This window comes from Berghia stephanieae, chromosome 9 (genome assembly GCF_034508935.2).
Source record: "Berghia stephanieae isolate SIO BIC M18660-M18661 chromosome 9, UCSD_Bste_1.3, whole genome shotgun sequence".
NCBI lineage: Eukaryota > Metazoa > Mollusca > Gastropoda > Nudibranchia > Aeolidiidae > Berghia > Berghia stephanieae.
Genome location: NC_088368.1, coordinates 27,980,853 through 27,996,845, shown reverse-complemented (window position 1 = coordinate 27,996,845; position 15,993 = coordinate 27,980,853). Strand labels below are relative to the sequence as shown.

The following is a 15,993-nucleotide window of genomic DNA, read 5'->3' as shown; positions in this document are numbered from 1 at the left end:
TGCTCTGGGGACCACATGCTTTCCGAAAATGAAAAAAATAATGCAAATCCAAAATTTTCACCTTCCGACTGATTATGTCATGCACTGACACATATACATAGCCAAAAAGATTAAACTTGGGATAAATTTATACGGTTCGAGGATTGTTTCTCAAACTGACAAAATCAAAACACCCCCCCCCCCCACCCCTGTCTTCAAATATCTGTGATTTTCACTCTCCTCTCATTTTCTGACATGTTTATACCCAAACAAAAAACACCGGATTGAAACGATAGGTGATAATCTTTTCAAAATGGTTTTTTTTTTCTTATTATTTTTATTTACTAATGTTATTTTTGTTTTGCTCAATAAACGAATTGTGATATTATGTGCTCTTGAAGATACTATAAAGATGCATATTACAGCTAGAAAACTAAAGATTTATTGATATTATGTGAAAAATGAAATAGAGAAATACACTTAATAGCCAGTTCTTCCCTTTGATGTGCCAGTGGAATAGTCAATAATATACTCAATGAAAACGGAGACGATTACAGTGAATGGTTTTGATCCCGTGTTCTAAAAAAAAAAAATAGCTTTAAAAATCAAGAGCTAGCTGGCGTCATCTGCTTTGCTCTTTTACTTTCAGGCGAACTCGGCGAATGTTTAGAGACGAAATAATTTATGTAGAAAGTAGATAACAAAACTTCATAAATTGACGGTTATTAATATACGAGTCAAACCAAGTGAAATTCGTCCAGAATTTTAAAAACATTACAAGCAAAGGTAATGATACAAAATAACAAATTAAATGTATCTTAATGAAAATAGAAATCAATAGTCTCATTATTGGAGCTTTTTTGTGTGTCCTATGAGTCGCATAATCAAGGGAGGGAACTGAATTATGTTAAACATATTTACTCTATAAAAAACACATAATAATCAATGTTGGGTTTGTCGTAGAATCGGATCGCTTTATATACTATTTAACTGTGGAGTCTTTGGTTATAATTAATAATTGGATGGTCAAGATTTTTAATGGCAGTTTTATTCAATTTAAAATTTTATTATCTAATATTAATCGAATGTCTAGCCGTACTCAGATGTTGATAAGGGGGGGGGGGGGGGGTGTTAATAATAGTAGATATATCATTCATTAGGGGAGATGGGTTTCAAACACGTTGACCCCCAAATCAAAGGATCTCCAGTTCGAGCCTGCATCTGTATTTGTAGAGGAGAACCCCCCCTCCTCCTCCCCCAATTATTATTATCTCCAGCCCCATAAATTTCCTAGGTTGTATTTGTCACGGAGCACACATAATTTAGCAGTAGAGCAGATCCCCCCCCCCCCCCCCCCCCCCCCCTCTATTTTTAGAAGCCATAACACATTAAATTATTACCTCATTTTTAGAAAATATCAAGATTATGCGTTGTCGTGTTGTGATCTTATATTTATACTATACCATCTATGATAACACACATGCTATACAGTTTTACAGTGTGTATATCTATGTTGATATTGTTGTTGTTATTATAAAGCCGCTGCATACCTGTACACATGTAATATATTATACATAGATCTAATAATATTATATTATAAATAATATTATACGCCATAATATATTTTAGAAGTGATTTTTATACAAATTATACAAATTAATGTCTCTTATATTAATGTTATGAATACACCGACACGCACTTTTGGCGCGTAAACTATTGATGTTTATTTTTACATTTGAGATGATAACTTAATGTGTTGTGCGCGTGTGTTATTTTGATTATTGGAATAGTATTTGTTATTAATGTTAGATAATTATCTATGTCAAATGCTAATAATGAACTTTCAAATACAACGTATTTTATGCTTTGATTAATACCAATAGGATTTATCTGACGTTTATTTACAATATCTGAATTAGTTATAGGGTGTGTTTTGTCTGGATTTTATAATATTTGTTAGTTTATTTATTTATTTATTTATTTATTTATTATTATCATTATCATCATTACTATTATTATTATTATTATTATTATTATTATTATTATTATTATTATTATTATTATTATTATTTACGAAGTTGTATTTTAAGTATAAACTCGGGAGAAACTGATGAATAATCACTGGACCAGAGGAAATATATTATAGAATAGCACTTTTCTGAATTTATAAACTTATTTTTCTCAAAAATTTAAGTCCTTTGATTAAATTGTCAAATAAATAAGGGAAGCAAGCGGTTTAATTATTATGCTTTATGATTTGATTTTCTTTCTTTCGTTCTTTCTTTGAGTTGTTTGTTGTTGTACTTTTCTGGGAGACGCTGGGTGGGGTTCCTGACCTCCCATAGTGGGCAAGGTGACACTCACTGTGTCTTCTATCTCCTTATACGTAGCTGTTTTCCAATATTTTTGCTTTCCGTCTTTATCTTGGAATGAGGTTACTTGGTTTCGTCCTGGCCGGAGTCCTTGGCTGGGAGGGAAGCAGTCAAATGCATAGTTATTGTTTTGGGAGATGATATTTTTTTCCGTGTATATCATCTCTCTGTTATGTATTTGTTGTTTTGAATTTATAATGTAAGCATTTGAGTGTATTCCTCCTTGTTGGATTTTGTGCTTGTGTCCGGATGAGACTTGTAGGTGGTCTCAAACTAAGTGCATCTGATACCTATTTGTTCCCAGTTCCCCTGTGTCTTACCTTTTCTTGGGTGCTTTACTTGTAATTCTAGAACTTTTTACTATCACATTTTCATCCTTTTTACTGGCGCTGATATAACCTAAATGTGTTGCAAGCGCCCTAAATTTTCCCCAACATAGACAACGTTGTAAACGGCCAGGTACTACTTTTACACCTGAGTACGGTGAGAGAATGTGAGTTAAGAGCCTTTTCCAAGGACTCAATTATGCGCCGGGCGAGGCTCGAACCAAGGACCTTCCTATCCGAAAGCGAGTGTTATACCACAAGAACACATAGCCGTACTTAAAGAACTCAAAGTTGCGCCGTGCAAAACGGGACTCGAACCAGTTACCTAGTACAAGAACCCGAGACGGCAGGGCATCTGGTCTAAAGGTGTGTTGTGACGATGCTGTCCGGCGGGTTTGAGACGGTGCAAGAATGCGGACCGGACTTTGCTGGTTGGGTCGATCGTAAGAGGCTGCTAGTACAAGACCATGCGCCAGGCAGATATGAAGAATCCAACGGCCCAACAAGGGCAAACGTTAAATGTAATTCCATCTCAACAAACATGCACAGGATCAAATGCGCACTACCTAGCTGGTAATTGAGCTTTATTTAGCGCAGTATCCACTAAACGTGCTCAAAGCGCTTTACAAGGGGTCCCTAGCCAACAGCAACATTTAACATGTAGGACGAGACATGACGCCTGTTAGGCGATATTACAATTTTTCGGACAAAGACAACGCTGTTAACGGCCAGGTACTCATTTTACACCTGAGTACGATGAGAGAATGTGAGTAAAGAGCCTTTTCCAAGGACTCAACTATGCGAGGCTCGAACCCAGGGCCTTCCGATCCGAAAGCGAGTGTCATACCACTTAACAAAAATAGCCGCACATATATAGCTATATAAAATACGACAATGAGAAAAATTCCATTTTTTGTTACTGTATCCAATTTCAGATCACTTTAATTTTCCTATCCTTGCATAATGGTATATGGTAGTCAACAGAAATGTCAATAATTATGATGGTAATAATGATAATAATAATAATAATAATGATAATAATAATAATAATGATAATAATAATAATAATGATAATAATAATAATAATAATAATAATAATAATAATAATAATAATAATAATAATAATATGATAATAAACAAACAATTTCTCAAAAGGACATTTTATAAATGAAATTCGAAGCATAATGCAAACACATACATACGGGTATAGGTATATATAAAAAATCTCGAATGTATCTACCTACTGATAAAAACAAGCAATGACAACAGTCCCGGTTTTCTTGTATATTTGTTCTATAGAACTATGATGATATTTCACATTTCTATCCAGGTACCTACTCCCGGACCCCGAAAAACGAGAGAAATGTTTAAACTCCCTCTCCTACCCAAAAAATCTCACCTCCTCCACTCTCTCAAATGTATAGAAAAAAGAAAAATAGACAACAAACTCACTCGTAAATCAAAGAAAAGGGGAGACTTTGTTTTATTTATATATATATATATATATATATATATATATATATATATATATATATATATATATATATATATATATATATATATATATATATATATATATATATATTTGTTTTTAAGGGTTTTACGGCGCTTGTAACGCATTAAGGTCATATAAGCGCCAGAAAAAAGGAAGAAAATCGGATAGTAAAAAGTTCTAGAATTACAATTAGAGCACCCAAGAAACGGTAAGACAAAGGGGAATTGGTTCAAATAGGAAACAGATGTAGACTCCAAGAGCACACAATCAAAGTACTTAGTTTGAGATCACCTTAAAGTCTCATCCAGACACAAGCACAGGTCCCAACTAAGAGGGATACAGTCAAATATTTACAAAATCATACATAATTATAATATTAACTAAACAGTACAGTGCATAACAGAGAGATGATTTACAAGGAAAAAAATATCATCTCCCAATACTCTAACTATACATTTGACTGTTTCCCTCCCAGCCAGGGTATCCGACCAGGGCCAGGAAAAAACCAAGTAATCTCATTCCAAGACAAAGACAGAAAGCATGTTGGAAAACATATATGGGGGGGGATAGAAGACACAATATGTACCTCCCTGCCCGCTATGGGAGGTAGGAACCCCACCCAGATATATATATATATATATATATAAAATACTCCAACATAAAAGTAATTAATTTTTACATCATTCACAACACACTCACACTCACAGTTCGAATACATGGTATAAAAGGAAATTAAAGCATGTCAAATAAACTATTTTAAACTGAACAAAAAATTGTTAAACGTATAAAGGGTAGCAAAACATTACTACACACCTTATTATTACGTTGGGTATCAAAGTAAAGATAAAACAATTCTTCTCAAAAAGGATTTTTAAAGGCAAGTATAAAGTTGTTTTATGATTGTATTGATCACAGAATCAATTGGAAAAGACAAAGAAAAGGAAAAATTATTCATTTTTAATCATTGACAATAATAAGGATGTCTAGAATTCAAATCAATCTCAAGAAGAAAAAAAAGATTCCAAAAACGAAACGATGGATACAGGATATAAAATAATAGAAGGGAGACTACTAAGTTTGACCTTCGACAGATTTGTATTATCTGGATTATCTTTCCTTCCTATACGTTTTGTAGACAAATAAAGGGAAATTACTGTGCTTGTCAAGTGGGATAATTTGACTTTTACAGGGTTGCCTCCTTTTTATAATGGATACGCTTACTAAAAGCCGATAGAGAGGTCAAATATGAAATAGGGGGGAGGGGGGGGGGGGGGGGGGGGGGGTGACGCATGGTTAAAATAATATTTTATTGTACACGAACAGGTAACAAAAATAATTTAATTTATTGTTTATGTAAATTTTGACCAGATGTATTTATGAGCGATAAGTGAATTAAGACGGGGGACAATAACCATAATGGTGATGGTGATGATAATGATTATCGCCATTATTGCTGCAGGAGTCAGGATAAATGAGAATAGTAATAAAGCTGTGACATGGGTGTGGCATAAAATATAAAGATTAGATTGTTCTTAAAGTCTAGTAATAAAAAGCAAGGATTTGACAATTTGCATTTTGTAACAGTTATAGCAAAATAATTAAGGTGGTGGTAAAGATGGTGATGATGGTGGTGATGATGATGACATTAACAACCAATGTTAATCAGCGTAAAATATTACCTAATAATAATAATAATAATAATAATATAATAATAATAATAATAATAATAATAATAATAATAATAATCAATAATAATAATAACTAATAATAATATAATAATAATAATAATAATAATAATAATAATAATAATAATAATAATAATAATATAATAATAATAATAATAATAATAATAATAAATAATAATATAATAATATAATAAATAATAATAATAAATATATAATAAATATCAATATTAAATTTTAACAAACAATTCATAATTCAGACTACTAATATATTAAAATAACGAGAAAATAAATAAAACAAACAAGAAATATTTATTGATGGGAAAATGGTGAGTGACCGAAAATATATCTAATAAGTATTTATTTACAAAATATTTTTTTTTGTCTAAATAGGCACATGCATGCACAAAATCACACAAAACACACACACACACACACACACACACACACACACCCTTATCGTTATGTCCTCATTCTTTCTCGAAGTTCTCTCTTTATTTCAGTACATTAAAACACACCAATGATAGCTCAACTTAGACGGGTGCCAGATAAGACAAAAGAGCTTGATTATACGGCTAAAACAATATTATAATATTGTTGTGAATGAGTCTGAACCACACACGCTAGCATAGCAAAAAAAAAAACAAACAAACAAAAAAAAAACAAAATTCACCTCACTTGTGTTGTGTGTAATTATTTACAGACCTGTCTACTTGAACATTATTCACAAATTCGTAAAATAAAAATAGTACACTCTATAATTAATTTTTAAAATAAACAATTTATACCCTTACAAGGATAAAATAACACTTCCGAATACATAAAATCATGTAGGTAGTTTGGCATCAATTTTTATTTTCAATAAGTTTTAATGACTTAACCCTGTCCTTACCACCTACAGCAAAATCGTCACATTCAGATTTATTTTGTACATTACAATGATCTTTGTTTAATCAATAAGAACGTAATGCTGTTTTTAGAGAGCTTGTTTGAGTTTTAAAAATCAATTTTTCTGCTGGGTAAGCCTGCCATTTTGGGAAAATATTGAAAATGATCGGCAGGGAAAGAGTTAAGCTAGAGATGCTCATAAAGTTCTGAAATTGAAGCCAAACTTTCGGAATTCTACAAACTTTTCGTAATGGTAGGCAGATCTGGGTTTAAACATCACAATAAGTTTCATTTGCAACAAACATTGTCAAAACGGTAATATATCAGAGTGGCCTTTGATGCTAAAACCTTGAATCTATAGACAAATGCATGGATGATTTTATGCTTTATTAAAGACGGTGGATTTAACATTAAATATGTTTTCTTAAAGTTATATCAAAAAATTTTTATAATCTTAACTCTCTGCTCATTTAAGCTTTAATATTACATTTTAAGTATCTGGTTCAACCCATCATATTACAGTTTAGAAACGATTCGTCACATCTGTCTTTTCCATCACATTACGGTACAGGATTTTACCACAAAAACAAACAAACAAGGTGATAACATTTCAATATGGCTATGTATAACAGTCTATCTGAACACATCATTTAATGCTAGGTTTGTTGTTATTGAAATGTAAGCATACATTCTTCTTCTTCTTCTTCTTCTTCTTCTTCTTATTATTATTATTATTATTATTATTATTATTATTATTATTATTACTATATATTTAATTATATATGCAGATTATATATTATTAGTTTCATGTGTGACCCATCGTCTCAAAACGGTATTATGTAAGGGAAAAGATCTGAAAACTTGTCATGTACGAAGCAGAGACTGACAAAGCAAGAGAGAAAAATACAATATCAACCCCCCCCCCCCCCCCCCCCCCCCCCCCCCCCCCAATATATTTTTTAAAATCAGTCTTCCTTGACTTCTCCAGTACATTTAGACTGATTTTTTTAGGGGGCAGTTATTTTTATTGTATTTTTCTTTCTTGATTCGTCTGGCCACTGTTTCATACACCCTTTATTCAGATCTATATCTTACACCAGTGCCCGGTGTCCTAATTTGTCACTTACGTCAGGTAAATGGCTTTAAAATAAAAAATAAGATTTATTTCTTATCCTTATCTTTATTTTAACCACTTCAAGAAATAATATTATTACTTAAAAAACAAAAAACAAAAACAAAACATACAAACCTCCCCGGAAAAAAAAGGTTATTTACCCAACGTCTTTTATATAAATTCAATCTTTAACATCTAAATCAATCAGACATATCACCAGTTTGAAAGGATGGGGCACATTTTAGTGTAGTCTTGAGGCGTAAGCTAATAAATAAAGCATGGATGAAATAAATAACATACAATGACAAAGTAAGAATAAGATATACATTTATAGTATGTAACAACATGTTGCGATAATGATATTAATCTAACAGGCTATTTATAGTACAGTAAAACAAAAGTTATAGATTTTATATAAGAAGAATATCACTGCCTTTCTCGAGTTTTAAGCTAAAGTAGCCGGAAAATGGCAACTTTCAGGCTTACCGTGTCTCTCAACTGTCAGAAACTGACGCTGACATACTTAATTTAACATCATAAAACAAAAGTTATAGATTTTATATAAGAAGAATATCACTGCCTTTCTCGAGTTTTAAGCTAAAGTAGCAGGAAAATGGCGACTTTCAGGCTTACCGTGTCTCTCAACTGTCAGAAACTGACGCTGACATACTTTACTTAACATCATAAAATTCCACTAACAAACGCAGTACAATTTTTGTATTACGATGTTAATCAAGCTTGTTTCTTGTAAAATAAATGTAAATAACATTGTATATATATTATTGGCACAACCATCATGATAAATGTCAATAACATTATATATATATTATTGGCACAACCATCATGATAAATGTCAATAACATTATATATATATTATTGGCACAACCATCATGATAAATGTCAATAACATTATATATATATTATTGGCACAACCATCATGATAAATGTCAAAGCAGCTGCTTGTTCATATCAAGACAACAAAAATGTCCTCAAGTGTGTGTCCAATATAAAAACGCCCATACAACCTAAATCTAAATTCAGTACATTTGTAAGCGCTTGAACATCAACAACAAAATCAACAGTTTCATGATAAGATATACATTGATAAACATTTTATAATATTTAATTTAATTTATGCCAATTTAATGTATGCTACCAAACTTCAGGTAAAAATAATAATGAAATTAGATCGTTTAGTCACAACTCGTCAAAAGGTTTAGAATATTTACACAGTAACTAAAACTTCAAAGGCCTATAATATTTCATCTGAACTGACTGGTTCAATCATACTAAAGTTCATTCGTTACTGATATGGTATACGACACAACCAAACATATAAATATACTTATTTCAAACATATCAATTTATACATTCCAATAAACAATGAGCATTATGGATCACGACCATATTCACGATGGCAATGAAGTGCGAAGACTTCAAGCGTGTTTTTTTTTCTCCCTCTTTCAAACCAATCGTAATGCCAATTTTATGCACATTTGTGAACTTCATGGTCAAATCAAGAGTCTGACGACTACAGGAAAGATTGCTATGGGAACATTCAACGAGTGAGAGGGAAACTTGAAATAATCTGAAAAGTTTCTATCTTTATCTTGAACTGACAAAATAGTTGCAAGAAACTCCAGTAACCAGAGCCAAAGCAGAGAGTTTTCAGCGAAGAAACCAGCCACGGAGTATTTCAGTTCTTAATCCTTTTACACTCTAGAACTCAACTATGCCTTTCTAATTTTTCTATTTTTAGTGCCATCGCGAAAGCTCGAACCAAATTAGATCAAGCTCTTACTTGAATGCAATTTTGTTCCTTATATGATGACGACAGTGATCCTTTAATTGTGTTCATCAGAGTTGATGATTTAAAAATACGTAAGCAACAACAACAAGAACAAGACCAGCAACAAATAACAATCAAACTGAATGTGGGAAGACGTGATTGTTGACGAAAAACAAAATTCATAGTAAAGATAACTCGGGATATTCTTTTTATACTTGTTTTTTGTTTGTTTTTGTTTTTAAGGGTTTTACGGCACTTGCAACACATTAAGGTCATATCAGCGCCAGTAAAAAGGAAGAAAGCGGGATAGTAAAAAGTTCTAGAATTACAGTTAAAGCACAAAAGAAAAGGCAAGACAAAGGGGAATAGGTTCAAATAGGGAACAGATGTAGATTCCAAGAGCACACAAAGTACTAAGTTTGAGATCACCTAAAAGTCGTATCCAGACACAAGCACATGTACCAACTTAGAGGAATACACTCAAATGTTTACCAATCATATAATATAATATACAAACTAAACATAATACAATGCATAACAGAGAGATGATTTACAAGGAAAAAAATATCATCTCCCAAAAGAATAACTATATATTCGACTGTTTCCCTCCCAGCCCAGCAACTCCGGCAAGGATCATGACAAAACTAAGTAATCTCATACCAAGACAATGACAGGAAACAATTGGAAAATGGGCATGGGGGGATAGAAGACACAGCATGTACCTCCCTGCCCATTATGGGAGGTCAGGATCCCCACCCAGTTTTATACTTGTTCTTTCGGTGAGGAGAGACTCCAACTATTGGGGTCAAAGGTAAAGAAAAAAACTCGATGATGACTTGAAAGTAAGCTCCATGTCGTTGGCAAAAGATCAACCCGAAACCCTCGATTCTTCTTCTTCTTCTTCTTTCCTTTTTGGTTAAATTGAATCTCACATTCTAGTTCATGTTAGTTCCATTCATTTTCTTTCGAGATTCAAGCAGTCAAATTTGTAATTTTTGTGTTGAACATGACAATCCTCGGAAATCCGAATCCAACGCAACGAGGCATTGACTTGATTGACAAAGACCATTAGAATTAGTTGCATGTTTTTAAAAAGTGATTTAACAATGCCCAATATCAAGGACACAATATACAGTACTTCCTGCATAAATACACGTTGCATAAAATGAGTGTTGTTGAGACGAACCAATGTTGTCTAGAAAAGGCAAGTTCTCATACTTTCTAACATTTTTTGTGATCCAGGATATCTCCATTTTAATTCTGGAAACCTTATGCTGCTTGATATAAGAAACACATTGCGAAGAAATGCAACGTTTTGCTAAATTGTTCAGAGAAAGTGTATTATATCTGCGATCAATGATAATTTTTTAAATCGTTATTCTTTTATGCAACGATAATTCCTAACACAAATAAAGGGTCAAGCAACAAACAAGAAAGACTAAGTGCATCTCTCTACATCTCTAAAGTGTAGGAAAAAACAAACATTTCAAACACCCAGTTGCGTGGCATTCGTGTAGCTTTATATCATGTGCCTGAAAGATTTTTCAATATTGCTTTGAGAAATCAAATGTATTCATTTCATAAGAATTGGAAAGCACATTTAAAATAGGCATATCGTTTTCAAAGAAAAATACACTTTATATGCATGCCTAAGAATTTTTAAAAAGAAAACTTTTAAAAATACATTTTATAGAAATATATAAATTGCGAAACTTTTTATTTACCAATCAGATGAATAAGACACGTTTTTAATAGGGGATTGGCTAGGCATTGCATTTGTATGGGTTTTGTTTATTCCATCCCTAGTGGGTTCAACTTTAACCAATGAAGAGCTGCTAACTTCTTTGTTACTCCTGACTCTTGTAGAAAACGGTGGACGTTCCGAGTGCCTTGGTATTACATTTTCACAATAATTAGTCCGATCCGAGCAATGCATGTCACCTTTGAGTTTTCGTTTTGAAGAAGAAGTGGAAGGACAAGGTGTTTTCCGAGAATCCTGTGTTTGGTTGGCTAAATCACGAGTGACGTCTTCGTACAAGTGCATGCGTAGGTGTTGATTATGATTAGAACGATGGGGATTGCTGGGAGAAGATGGTATTATGGCATTTTTGCTGCTATGGTAGCGATGCGTTTTCTTTGGGGTGAAAGCTTCAAGAGTATCGTCTGGTTTGCGGAGAATAGGCTGATTGAAATTGTTGGTCATCGTGACTCTATCGTCATCAACATTATTTAAGGTGAAATCATTGGTCAATGGCTTTGATATCATACTATTTATAGACGAATCACGTGGTTTATCCGGAGAAACTTTATCTCGAAAACGACTTTCGCTATTATGAAACTTTTCGGGATGTCTCGGTCTATAACAATCATGATCGTTGTTATTAAAATCACGATTATTTGAGGTAGGTGAATTACGTATTCTATAGTCAGTGGGGAAATAGGGTGAGTTTGTGTTAAATTCTCTCCTAAAACGTGGTGAAAATTGCTCACTATGAGAATTAATCACAACACAAGCATTTTCATTCTGTTTAACGCAATGAGTATCTTCTCCTTCTTCATGAATCTCTATTTTCTCCATCCGGTTCGTTTTTGGGTCTCTTTGAATACATTCTTGGCATCTAAGGTAAGATCTATCTCGGATTAGAGAAATTTGGCATATATTACATGGAGTATGCAAATTTTCATAACTCGCATTCCTATCGTTAACAATGTTTTCATTTTCGTCGAAACCATTAAGCTTTTTATGTTTAGCTTTCCTTTTTGAATGCCTGGAACTAGAATTATCAGGTTTCCCGTGCAAAACTGCTGTTCTTCTGTTTAAAGTGCTGGTGGCTAGAGGAGGGCTGAAAAGAATGTTCTCCTGAAATATGTGATAATGTGAGTCATTGTGCGACTGGCGTGAGGACGTTATAGGAGATGAGGAAGTTGACGATCCTTTGCATTTGGGGTTTCTATCCTTTCTACGTCTTTTCATCTGATCTACCTCATCGACTACCACCTTATTTCGATAACACGAGTCAAATCCGTATTCTACGTGATGGTCACTATTTTGAATTAAGCCATCATCCAGTTCTGAAAAATGAACACGGATATTTTTATGTTGTTTGGCGCTGTGGCAACATTCACAGCAAAGGAAATCGTTCTTTGGTTTTATACTAGCGATGCCTGAAGCGGTTTCTACGGAATATTTTTCTTGAGGATTTTGTGACGACAAAGACTGATCTCGAGTTGGAGAGGATTTTTGAGCTGCAATTAAAGCTTCAAATACTGGTGGCTTTGTTGTTTTTGGTGTTGATGTGTAAAGTGCCGGGGATAATGCTGGCGGTGGTGATGATGAAAGTACTGCTGCTGATGACGATGGTGTCAAGGAAAACGATGTTGTTCGTGTTGTTGTTGTTGTTGAAATTATTGGCGATGGTTTCTGACGAGACTTTGTAAATGGTTCTATAGATGACGACGAACTGTGGTGTGAATTAGAATATAGTTTGACATTTCTTGCTTTTCTTACCGGGTAAAACCTCGGGGTAATTTCTTGATTAGTTGCCCATTTAAATTCTTCTATTCTATTTTCACACAGAAGTTCATTTTTACTTTTCTCGGAGGAGAGGTCTGAGGTTCTATCTATAACTATACTAGGATAAGAATTGTCTATATGAATTTCTATTGGGGACATCAAATTCGTTTCTTCTTTAAAAGATTGTTTCCTTACATGATTGCTACGAGGTGGAGGCTCATTTGTACATGTACATTCAGCTGTTTCAAAATCACCAGTTCCCATCTCTCTTCCAGATAAACGACTTCCATGATGTTGAGCATTTTTCACTTCAGATTTACGAGGAGAATATACAGAAGGGACGGGTGGCTTAACTGAATTATCAACATTATCTAAACATTCTAAAGAGTTAAAAGAAATTGATCGATGTTTTACTGTAATTTCTTTATCATTATTTTTGTAAGAGCATCCAAATGAAGCATCAAGATTTGAAATGTCTTCTTGTTGAGACTGAGAATACAGTGAAGGCATCGAGGTGGACAGCGACTTCGACAGTGACTTATTTAAACTGTCTTTCGACAGTTCAAGGTCGTTGAGAAGATGGTGTGATTGCATCCATTCTAATTCTGCTTCTGCCTCGGGCATCATAAAACACGTAAATATTCTACCGGTGTTAGAGTCAACCGGAAACAAAACCTGCGACGGAAAGTGGACTCCCTTGGTGACGTAAGCAATCAAATGGGCGTGGACTATCGGGTATTGTTGGCGTAGATTGACATTTCTCTCTCTTAATTTCCGTTGAATATTAATGAAAGTGAGCTCACGTTTTCTACTTTCACTTTGATCAATATCATTTCCGGTTCTTTCTGGAATACTCGTCAGAATCAGGGTAGGACCTGCTGTCCTGAATTCATCCCAAAAATGTTTCTCAAATGTATATCTCTTTTCGTGCATATGTTGCGCATGCGATGGACTCAATCTCAATTTTATAAATTTTTGTAGTATTGGAGCCTTGTGCCTGGAAGATGGAGACCGTTGAGAGTTATTATCAAATACAAAGGAATGACTGAAACGATTCTTTGGAGTTGAAGGAGAAGATAGTGTTGATTTTCCTGAGGTGTTGAGATTACTGCTAAGGCTTCCATACCCCATATCACTTCCTAGGCTTCCAAACGTATCCATCTCTTCGTGATTTTGATTACGGTAGCAATACTGATTCCCCTGGTAGTGCCAGGAAAACGAAAGAAAATCCTCTTTGTTGAATCGAAGTCCAACACCAACGTTGAGAACGAATTTCATTTCCGGTTTGTAAGTCCTGCACGTTTCCAGAAGCTTATCAAGGACATTGCCGTACATTTTACTATGAGAGAGCTCTTTAGCACTTACATAGATAGGATTCAGTTCTAACATTGGGAAACCAAATTCCATAAACTCATTCGTGCTCTCTAAATCGGGGAATCCCAGCATAACACATCCTCTTCCGTGTGAAAGATATCCTCGAAGGGCGAGTCGAGTTAGAACAGCTTTGATTTCTGGATTAGTGTTACAATATTGGATGACATTTTTACACGCACTACTCACACGACTACCGTGGCAAAATCCCTGCTCTTTATGTCTCCCCCAATTCTCCCTCCTACATCCACGACTACAGTAATATGTGTTAAGGCAATGATGGCAGTTTTTATAACTCTTCCGAGCTTCCAGTAAATTAGTAACATTTTTACAAGACTCATTCGCACATCTGACCTCGATTGAAGTATCATTGCGCCAGATTTTCTCCGTTTTAGGCGCACTGTTGTTGTGCTTTCTTCTACCTTTGGATGATCTATCTCTTGTTTTACTGTAAAGTTTCACTTGATAAGGTCTTCTCCTAGGTCTATGAGATGGATATGCATTGATCCCGTTGACAGAAATTGTTGTGTCATTTTCTTTCCCGTCATCTAAAAATACAGAGTCATTGTGAAAACTGCAATGCTCATCATCTACAAGGTTGTCATCTCGTGATTCTGAATGTAACGAGTCAACAGACATAGTATTATCGCCATGATAGTTGTCCTTATTTTGTCCAATACGGTTTTCTTTATCATAGTCAGTAGAAAGTAGGACATTGCTGCCTGCTGAGCTTCGAAAAGACATATCATCATAATGGCCGCTGTCATGATGCGATTTTTCAACTCCACTATCCTCACCGTTCTCAACTGTAAGCACTACAAGACTATTGTCATTACCGATTAACATTTCATCACTCGCGCTAAAATATTTTGAACTATCAATATCATCAATTTTGTTTTTCATTACAAATTCTCCATCCTCTAATATATTCAATTTTTCCTCACTGTGTTGTTTCATTGAAATCTTTTCAAAATCACTACTATTCGAATGGTCGCCATTACCAATCTTACTGTTATCAAACACTGAGCAACTTAAGTTAACCAAATTATTTTCCCTTCCATTATTTTCTTTGTCAGTATTCAATTTAGAAATGAAAGGTAGATCTAATCCTTGCTCGTAGAGTCTTCTGCGGAACACGACAGCATCTTCGTGGTTACACGGTTGAAGACGTTGGGAATTATGGAGATACTCCTTGAGGTTTTCAAACTCCACTCCATCGACCTCATCGTTTGAAATCCCCGAAGGGACGCCATTGTAGGCTGCTACGGTGGTTTGAAGTTCCTGAAAGACGTCTTCGATGGAGACGTCGGGACGTATCGTCGTAGCACCCGGAAATGCGTCACGGTCATCATGGTGGATTATGACGTCATTCCAAATGAGAACTGCGTCGTTGTTGACGTTGCATGCAAGAGGATCGGTCCGCGCTTTCGATATTGAAACGGGGTCTTCGGCAAGAACTGGGA

At 34.3% G+C, this 15,993-nt stretch overlaps 1 protein-coding gene across 1 annotated transcript in view; it reads right to left on the bottom strand.

Annotated features, from left to right (window-relative positions):
- Positions 1-10,554: 10,554 nt before the first annotated feature.
- LOC144979977 (uncharacterized) overlaps positions 10,555-15,993 on the bottom strand; it is a 193,326-nt gene continuing 187,887 nt past the window's right edge. Inside the window, exon 3 of the mRNA XM_078927368.1 lies at positions 10,555-15,993. This exon is cut by the window's right edge and continues 585 nt beyond it. The gene's annotated coding sequence lies outside the window, so the exon portion shown is untranslated.